The following is a 9,842-nucleotide window of genomic DNA, read 5'->3' on the forward strand; positions in this document are numbered from 1 at the left end:
AGTGGTTCATCTTCAAAGCCACTCCTTGTAGCTGTTCAGCTGGTCCGGTTAACTTCCAACTGATCGTCTGGAGATGAAAATCTCTTAGATAGAACCGAGCTAACGAGGTTTCGGTTGGCATTGTGAGGCTGTGGTCAGGACGAGTTAAAGTGGATGCAATAAAATGGAGGGGGAAACATGAGGGGACTAAAGGCTGAAGGACTCCGGGTGGGTTATAAAGATGTCTGTGGTTGAGAGGTGACCGTGACCCTTTGACCTCTGCATCTGCCTGTTAATAACACAATGTCGCACGGAGAGAAACCCCATCCTTTGTTTCATACTTGTGAGTGGAAGACAATATGTATGAAGCGTTTTTATATGCTTTTAAGATGCTTTTTAAAGGTATTTTTGAGGCATTTTATGCCTTTAAAGGAATGATGGGGAATAAAAGGTGGAAAGAGATCTGGAATCGGACATCGGACGCTGTGGTTCATGGTTGGTGCCTTAACCCCTAGACCACCTGGGCACCGTTTCAGTATATATTCTACTTTACGCTATACAGTAGTCGCATCTTCTTGTATATAAACATCTGCTGCGGTGTAAAACATCCGCTGTGTCTACTTGTTTGAGGGAGCACAGTAAGGTAGCTTACAGGTCAAGGTTCAAGGGACATTTAATAGAGGTCATTAAGCAATTTCAAAGCCTGGTTATATTATGTATGTTTGTGTATGTTGGTCAAACAATGGCTTTTGTGTATTTCATATATTGAAGTGTGAACTATTTAATAATTGAGGTGAAGATCGTATGATTGGGAGCAGTACTGAGCAATGAAAAGGAAGTAAATTCAAGTCGGAAAAAGGCTGAGTAGAGCTTCTAGGTGATATCACTGGGCTAAAATTGACAGTACAGTACCAAGGAGCTTTTTTGGGGTTTTTATTTATTTTCTATTAAATGTTTCTTTCTGTCAGGCAAAATAATAAAAATCACACATATCCATCTCCGTCTGACCAAAATTCAAGCTTAGATATTGTCGGTGTTACTCTCTTTTGGCTTCCTGCACTGTTTTTCTGTGGTTGGTGCACATTTTCATCACTGTCCAACTTGCCATTTAATGTGCAAGCATGCACACAACTCAGATTAATCTAAAGTGCGATTTCTGACACACACCTACAAACACACACACAAACAGACGATTCTGTTCCCACTGAAAGACCGATTCGTGCTGTGTCGGGCCATAATTACTCACTAGCAGACAACGGAGGATAGCAAAGCCAAAAGAAATCATTAGGGAGCTGTCAGATACCCAAAACACTCTAATGTCAGTCCGCTGTGGGCTCAGCGAGGCAACGGCATTTCTGCTTTGCCAACGAGCACACAGGAGAGGCAGTAATGATGAGCGAGAGGATTTGGAAAACCAACAAAGACAATGATAGATGTGGATTCCTGATGCAAGTGTGAGAGCAGATAGGGTGGCTACGGCACGTGAAGTAGTCATGGGCTTATGTGGATAAAGTTCATGACAACCCTGAAGCTGCACTAACTTGCTCTTAGGGAACAACTACTCTTTCTAGCTGGATTACTTTGGGTCAAGTTCAGCTCAGTTTTTTTTGGTTTCACTGATTACTTTGAAGGCCCTCCATTGTTTGGCTCCATTTATTTATTTTTTTGTATACTTTCTGGTCCATATTCTGCTCCTCAGGTTTTGCAACCGAATAGTGTTTAGTGTGCTTTTTAGGTAGCGGATTTGCAGAGTAAAAGTCAAGTTTTAAAAGTTTTTTAAAAAGCTTAAACCAGTGTTTATTTTTTTTTTTAATTCTCCATGTTTGTCCGTGTAACTACTTGAAGTTTTTTGCTACTGTACTTTTATGTGCACTTTCAAAGCACTTTGTGAGTCTCAATTTAAAAAATTTGTAAAATTAAAAATTAAATTGACTTACTGCTTTACTCACTTTTAGTACGTCAAATGTCCTTTATTATTTCCACCTGTTGCAGTGAAACTCTGGTGAAGTTTTTACCAAACTGTTCACTTATTATTATTATTATTAGGGTTGATAAGAGCGGTGAGACTGAACCAGAACAGTAAAGCTGTGGTCCATAAAACCAATAATAATGAGCTAACATGCTCTGTATAGCTGAGGGTAACTGCAGAATTAGGTGATCATTTTCTTTCCCTACGAACACAACTTATCACATTGCACATCCGAAGTTAATGATAAAATATTGATTAGACCAGTTTAAATTACACTGACATGGCCTCAATTTCACTGCCAAGAATCCAAATTATAGAATTATAGCTGAATCAAAACAACAAGGCAAATTAGAAATAGGCAAAACCAAAAAAAAAAAAAAAGTGTTGATAGGCACAAGAAAAGGACTGTCGAGAAGGGTATTGAAGGTACCAAGGTGTGATTGCTCCCCAAGGGGTAAATCAGACACACAGGGGAGAGTGATTTCGGGCCAAAGGAGAGATGTATGTTTTACAGGGTTGGTAGAGTGACCCTGTCCCGTGTGGCTTTCTCCTGCCTCTCAACAGTATGAATACAGATAAAGTTCAAGTGATGTAGTAGTAATCATCTCATCACTGTTTCATGTATGACCCTCCATGTTTAGTCCTGCGTTGCTAAGGTTATTTGAGCCACAAGTGAAGCAATTACAGCACCTAACTATAGGCTATTGTAAAGGGAAGGGCATCCAACAAGATGCATCAAAGACACGCTGAGTCAGTTAAGGGTCTCGAAAACTGGATTTATTTACAGCAGCAGAAACAAGGTCGTAAAAAGAGGAAGAAATGTTGGGGTAGCAGAAAGAAAAAAATGTTGTGTTTTGGTGGCAAAAAAGCAAGGAGGGTCACGACAGGGACAGAAACCGTTAGCTTTACCATCTTGAACTTGCACTGGTAGAAGTTAATCGGTGAAGAAACCCGTAAGACAACACTGTCTTAATAATAATTAATTAATTAATTAATAATCAGTAAAGCGTACACCATTACCTGTTTCTTTCACTTCTGTTATGTTTTGATAAAGGAGCACCTGATCAGTGTGATTTGAATATATTAGTGCAGAAATGCCAAACTCCTTTTAAAATATGACATTACATTCTTCGTGAATGCTTATATGAACGTAACTTATATCGGATTTTCAAATCAAAGGGATCCCTTCAATATACATTACTTTTCAAAATCTGTATTATAGTTTGATGTTATTATCACTGTATATCCTCTAAATTTCTTTGATTTCCACCAACTCTGTTCATAATGTCTGAGTAAAAAAAACATCATGTGGTGATGAACCCAAGTAAAGTTGTGATAAAGCACAGAGTTGTAATGTCATTGTAGTAAAAGACAAAAAGTTTTATTTTAAATAACCAGTTCCTACTGAAATGCATATCCATTGCAAGATTTTTAATGACTCACAGAACAATAAGCATAACCCACAGTCTTTCTAAATTATGAATTTAGTACAGAGTTTGGAATATCTCCAGAAATACATGAAAATGAACCAATTTTTTATAATCAGAACATTTAATAAAATGTCCAAAGCTACTGAACAACAACAAAAAATGATTTCATATAGTGAAATAAAAAATACAGACATAAAATGTATGCTGGACACAATTATTGGCACTCTTTTTAAGACTTTAAATTACTTCCTCAAACAAAATAAAAAACAAATAAGACTAATCTGTGCTAACTTTTTAGTGTTCACATGAACTGAATTAACCAATGAATGATGGTTTTACTGCCTAAAAAGGGGCTGATTGTTTCCAGTTTCTTTTTCACAATGGCGAAGACAAGAGAGCTGTCTGAGAGCATCATAAATGCTATTATCAAAAAACATAACAATTCCAAATGCTACAAGGCAATCGTCAAAGATCTTGAAATCCCTGTTTCAACAGTTCGTAACATTATCAAGACGTTTCATAAAACTGGTGAGACGCTTCCAGGACGTGGTGCTGAGAAGACACTAAATGAGTGAAGCGAAGGTTGATGCGGATTATGGAAAAAACACCGCACAAGACATCTAAACAGCTTCAGGCTGACCGCGCGCAATCTGGGGTGGTGGTTTCAGCCCGCACCATGTACCGTACACTAAACCAAGTAGGGCTCCATGGGCGAAGGCTATTGAAAGAAAAGCCAATGCTAATGTTTGGAAAAAAATTTCATAGATAAGCCACAGTCTTTCTGGAATAATGTTCTATAGACAGATGAAACTAAAGAAGTAGTAGAAGTAGAAACCCATGAGGAAAAGAGCACCCTGTCTACATTAAAACATGGTGGAGGTTGTATCATGCTGTGGGGCTGCTTTGCTACCTCTGGTACTGGAGGCATTGACTGTATCAAAGGAATGATGAAATCAGAAGATTACGGAGGCGTTTTAAAGTGAAATATGTTACCCAGTGTCAGAAAATACGTTTGAGGCGAAGGTCTTGGCTCTTTCAGCAGGATAATGACCCAAAGCAGACATCCAGCAGCACAAAGGAATGGTTGAAAGGAAAAAATGGGCTGGTTAAAACTAGTCAGCAATGAGTCCTGACCTAAATCTCACTGAAAACCTTTGGAGAGAGGTGAAATCTGCCATTGCAAAAGGACTCCTGCAAACCTAAAAGAGCTTGAACACATAGCAATGGAAAAGTGGCAGAAACTACCAGCAGACAGGTGCAAGGAGCCACTAGATGGCTACAGGAGACGTTCAGAGGTTTTCATTGTTGCCAACGGTTCTGAGAGCAAACATTATCGAAGGGTGCCAATAATTGTGTCCAGTGTACTTTGTGTTTTTGCGTTATTTCACTATTATGCAAGTTTTTTTTCCTTTTGTTCAGTAACCTAACCTTGGACATTTTATTTATAACATTCTAATTATACAAAACTGGTTCATTTGCATTTATCTCCGAAGATATTCTGAAATTACCAATAATGAAGACCAATAATTTTGACTGTACAACTTTTTAAAACATATTATGTGTACACAAAGACATTTACATTTACATACTGCATACTCATATATGAATTAAAAGTAAACAAAAGCTTGTGCACGAGAGGTAGGAACCTAAAGGCTATGAAGACCTCTCCTAAAAATCTCAAGGAAAGATGAACAGGACTACGTTAAATAAAAATAATGAGGGATAGAAAGGAGAAAGACGTTGTCGTCTATAAGATAACATTGCTTTGATGAACATTGTTTGTTTTGATTGTTGTGCTGCACAGCCGGCTCTCAACATGCTAGCTCGCTAATGATAATGCTCGTTTGCCTGCCCCTGTCTGTCACGTGACCCTTGCCTTAAAGTCCCGCGAGATTCTCTCCTCTGGTGGGCCTAATATCGTCACTGCAATTGATAATGCCATTTCACTGAGGTAGGCTTGCTTTTTTTTGGACGCATGCATCTTCCCCGCCTTTCCCTAGACACTAAGCATCAGCAACATCACCCCCAACTTCAGACCGTTCCCTGAAGTCTAATGTGTAATTCAGATCTTGTTTGTAGTCACCTGGTTGGATAATCCCTGCGGGGAACTTTGAAAGAGTAAGGAACCGGAGAACACAGCAAATTTCAGCATAGAAAGATCAGTGCACACAACAATAACAAACTCCATTAAAATTGGGGGCAGTCAATAAAGATACACAAATGTTTCTGAAGTACAAAAAGCTTTCTGTACAAGAGGCCATCTGCCTTAATATCTTGATATCTATCTTAATATCTGTAATATCTGTAATATCTACTTTTGTGCTTACAGTGAGACGGGCCTTCCAGCAAGAGGGCTGTGCTCATCTCGATCAGTATGTACCTTTGTTCCCCTTAGTGATGTTTTGGGACCCGTTCCAGAGGACAATCCACAAAGCCATTTTGGCTGAACAATCCAGTTGTAAGTTATACTGCAGGGCCAGATGTGAAATGAGCAAATAAAAAGTAATTTGTGAGTGGACAGTGTTGGCGGACCAAAAACTGTGAAAAGGAGAGCAATTCTTGGGGAGTTATGCTAAGTGTGATCGCCCACTTGTGTTACAGAAAAGAATGGGTAAGGAGAGAGGTCACACCAGGTCATAATCATCGCCTGAGAAGAAGCGGCAAGTCTGGCTGGAGCGGCATCTGGTGATGTGCTGTTGTGTTTTGTGGTCCGTGGGAAGGTCAGGAACCTGGAGCGGCGTGGGTAAAAAGCTCAACCCATCAAAGGCCCTGCAGATCCAGGAATGTGACAGTCCATTGTTCCATTCAGGTAGAAACAAGGGAATTTTGACAGGGAAATGTTCATGGATATCATTTGGCAGTTGTTAGGATCATCTCATAACAATTTGGTTGCAGAGGAGTCTTTAATCAGACTATCGCTTTGCTATCAACCTTTTCCAGTGAATTGAGTCCATTACTTTAAAATTTGCTTCACACTGTGCTAGAGAGCTGTAAGTAATCTAAGAAGGGTTTCAGCTCAAAAATACTGGCAACAACTTGTCTCTCCTTATCAATATCCTAAATATTATCCTGAAAGTTTCCTCTAATTAGCTGTTCTCTAAGCCCGAACCCCTTTAGTTGCTGTTGCTATGCCCTATCAAGTCTGTCTTAGTTTTTGTGATAACGGTAGCAGATTTACCAATAATAAATCATTGTAGGTTAAAAAAACAACAATTTTGTGATTTCATACCATAGTACGCAAAAGCCGGCTTGTCATTTCTAGACGGCCGCTGTTAATTTCGCCGGCTGAAGTAACAACTGTCACTAGCAGATTTTATTAGCTGTAAGTAGCTACCCAATTAAACTAACATTAACATGGAGCTAACATCACCAACATTATCGCCATTAACATGGAGCCAATGTTGGTGATGTTGGTAATGTCATATGTGATACTGAGCGACTGAAGGCTAAAGCGTTACACGTCCAAGGTAAGAAGTGCTCACCAGCTGGTGTTCCATCTAGAAGACATGGAAATACAGAAACGCCATCGTTCTTGTATTTAAATTTAGAGCTAGTTAGCTCTAAGTATGATAGTGAAAAATCAAAAATCAAACTGATACTTCATTCAAACATAACCCTGTTTAGCTGCTCAGCTTGTACTTGGGCAAGCAAGACAAAAGTGAGAATTATGCTTTTCTTTTTTTATTTTCATACAGTACGTTTTCACTTTTATGAGAGAAAGGGCTTTTAGAATGAAGACTAATGTGTTTAGTCTTGGCTTAGTTTGCTGGAGTGTAAACTTTCCCAAATCCGATAGAGACGGGGGCGCTAATGTTAGCCTACACTCAGGTATCGGCTTCCACACAGTTGGGAGGCAGTACACAGTGGATCTTGCCGGCCGTGAATGATTTTTTTTTTAATGTAACCTGTAACTCTATAAAATAATGTACTATAGTGTCAAAAACTGTTAGCCTTTTGAAAGTCTATTCTCTAATGGTAAACATAATGGCACATGCAGTCCGTCAGTGTACAATAGTGCAATATGGCTGTGCAGATTAGATCATAATGTTGATGAGCACTGCAAACACGAGCATTGTGAAGAGGGATGTGAGAGGACCTTTTGCTCCTTTGCATCACTTCATTTCATGCATGGTGTAGATTTTTCGCTTTTTCAGAGCAGGGAGTGAATTGCTGACAATAGAAACTCCTCTGCAATCTTTATTTAATTATTTATTTTTATGGGAGCCTATCTGCGCACTTGGGTGGTTGTTTGTGTCTGTGTAGACTTCGATTGTGTGTGTCATTGGGTTTATCTGCGTGTGCGTGTGTGTGTGTGTGTGTGTGTGGGCGTGCATCCAGTAGATGTGTGGTAAATATCACTTTCAATCAGACCCAGTCGAAATCAGAAAGTTGTACATCAAACCCATCTTCAGCCACTGGACCTCGGGGACGACATTTGCTGTTATTTTGTTTGAGCAGACAAAAACTCTTTTTATCTGTCAGTGTCATTTTAGAAGGTCATCTTTCTCCACAAAGACTAAACTCATTAAATTCATCGCGCGGACAAAAACTGTTACAGGCGAAATACGGACGTATACAACAGGCCCCAGTTCCAATTGTCTGGCTGAAATTAGCAATCAAGATCTTAAGACAAAGCAAATCCCTCCAGACTAAATTAAAGGAGAAAAATTAAACATTTCGATCTTTGGTGTCCAGGTTCCTAACTGTGAATTATGGAAGTGTGTATTGATTGTATTCATAAAACCTTCCTCTAGTCCCCGCCCCCTGAGTTGCCAGTTGTATTCTCGAAGAGGTTTGGAGGTGGTGGGATTCTCGGTCTCTCCCATGCATCTTGTCACGATTATGGGAGCACTTTTGTCTAATTGTAAGAAATTGGACAGGTTTAAAAGTCGGTTTCGCTTTTTTTGCTGCTTGAACCAGGACATAGAATTTCATTTCTGGAAATAATAAGATAAGATGGAACCTAATCATTAGTTCAGAACATGTGGTGGAACAAACAGCCATTATACTGTAGGAGATATTAAATCTACGTCCTTACCAGACATGGGTGCTAAGAGAGACAACTGAAAGAGCAAGGCTTTTTATTTATTTAAAAAACTGGCTTTAAAGGGAGTAGTTTGACATTTTGAGACTGGTAGCAAACTTCTCACCTACGCCTCGGCAAAAAGGCGAATGAGCAAACATGCATCTCCCAAAATGTCTAACTGTTCCTTTTATCTGGAGGATAAAAGCCTGTGTACAAGGCATCTTTCTAGCATGGAATCATCTCCAAGAGTTGGCACCTAATCTCATCTTGTGATCAAAAGCAACTGATTTCTTTTTCTTTTTCTTTTTTTTTTGGCCGCTGAAAAATACCAGTCAACTCTTCACTCACCCCCCTTCAACTCCGTACTCATAAATATCCAGGATACTCAAAAGTCACCAGCCAAAGTGCTCCAAGAACACAAACAAGCTCTCCTCTCTGCTGTCTTCCCTTTAAATGTATGTATTGATCTGAAACTCCTACTTACTTCTCACAAAGCATCACAGGGCCTTGTGCCTTAGTATAGGTTTCTCTGATTTATTTACTACCTATCAGTCCAGCCATACTTTCCACTCGCAGGATGCCTCGTCACCCCCCTCATTTGAAATTAAACAGCTAGGAGCACAGCCTTGGCTCTCTTGCTATCTCTCTCTAACGTCCCTGCAGTCCATCATCTGCTCACTTCTGGCTGTGCGTCTTTGATGTTCATAAACTGTGAAGCAAAGGATGGCTGATCTGATGGTCATTGCAGCTGAGGCAGAAAGGACCCGGTCAATAAACCCAGAGATTGTGATGCTTTTCGCAGAATCGCAGACAGACATTAAAAAGGGGCCCGTAAAATCATGCATCCAAGCACATTTTACCTTTTGCTCTCTTTCTGTCACTCTGTCTGTGCGTGTGTTTGGGGGTGGTTTGACGGCGCTTAAGGGCTCTTCGAGGATATGTGAATGCTTATGAAAATTAGCTCCCACAGCTCAGGATTGGAGCAAATATTGGGTTTTTGATTTTGTTTCGAAAGCTGGAAGGTTGCTTTCCTCTGTGACTTTATCAAGGTCACTACTTATCAGCATTTTAAACATTTTATTTTTTTTTAATTTTTAACCCCTCAGATTGTCTGTTTTATCACAATTACATCACAATTGCTGATTTTGTCAATTTTAGCTCAAAAATCATAACACAAAAGGGCAGGCACACAATGTTCCAGTCAAACCAAATATATCTTCATGGCTTTTTTCACATTTTAGTCAATAAAAAATAGAATGAGGGTTTTTATTTTGACATCATCCCCTACTGAGACCACCCCAACGCTGCCACATGTATTGTAACTATTGCATGAATACATCATGAGAGCTCAGGAAATCAGTATTCAGGACTATGCCATGAGCTGTTATGGGGCCGCTGTTCAGACATAATGAATGTGTTAGAGACCAGACCTCATGTA

Source organism: Xiphias gladius, chromosome 13 (assembly GCF_016859285.1).
Source record: "Xiphias gladius isolate SHS-SW01 ecotype Sanya breed wild chromosome 13, ASM1685928v1, whole genome shotgun sequence".
In the NCBI taxonomy this organism is placed as follows: domain Eukaryota; kingdom Metazoa; phylum Chordata; class Actinopteri; order Istiophoriformes; family Xiphiidae; genus Xiphias; species Xiphias gladius.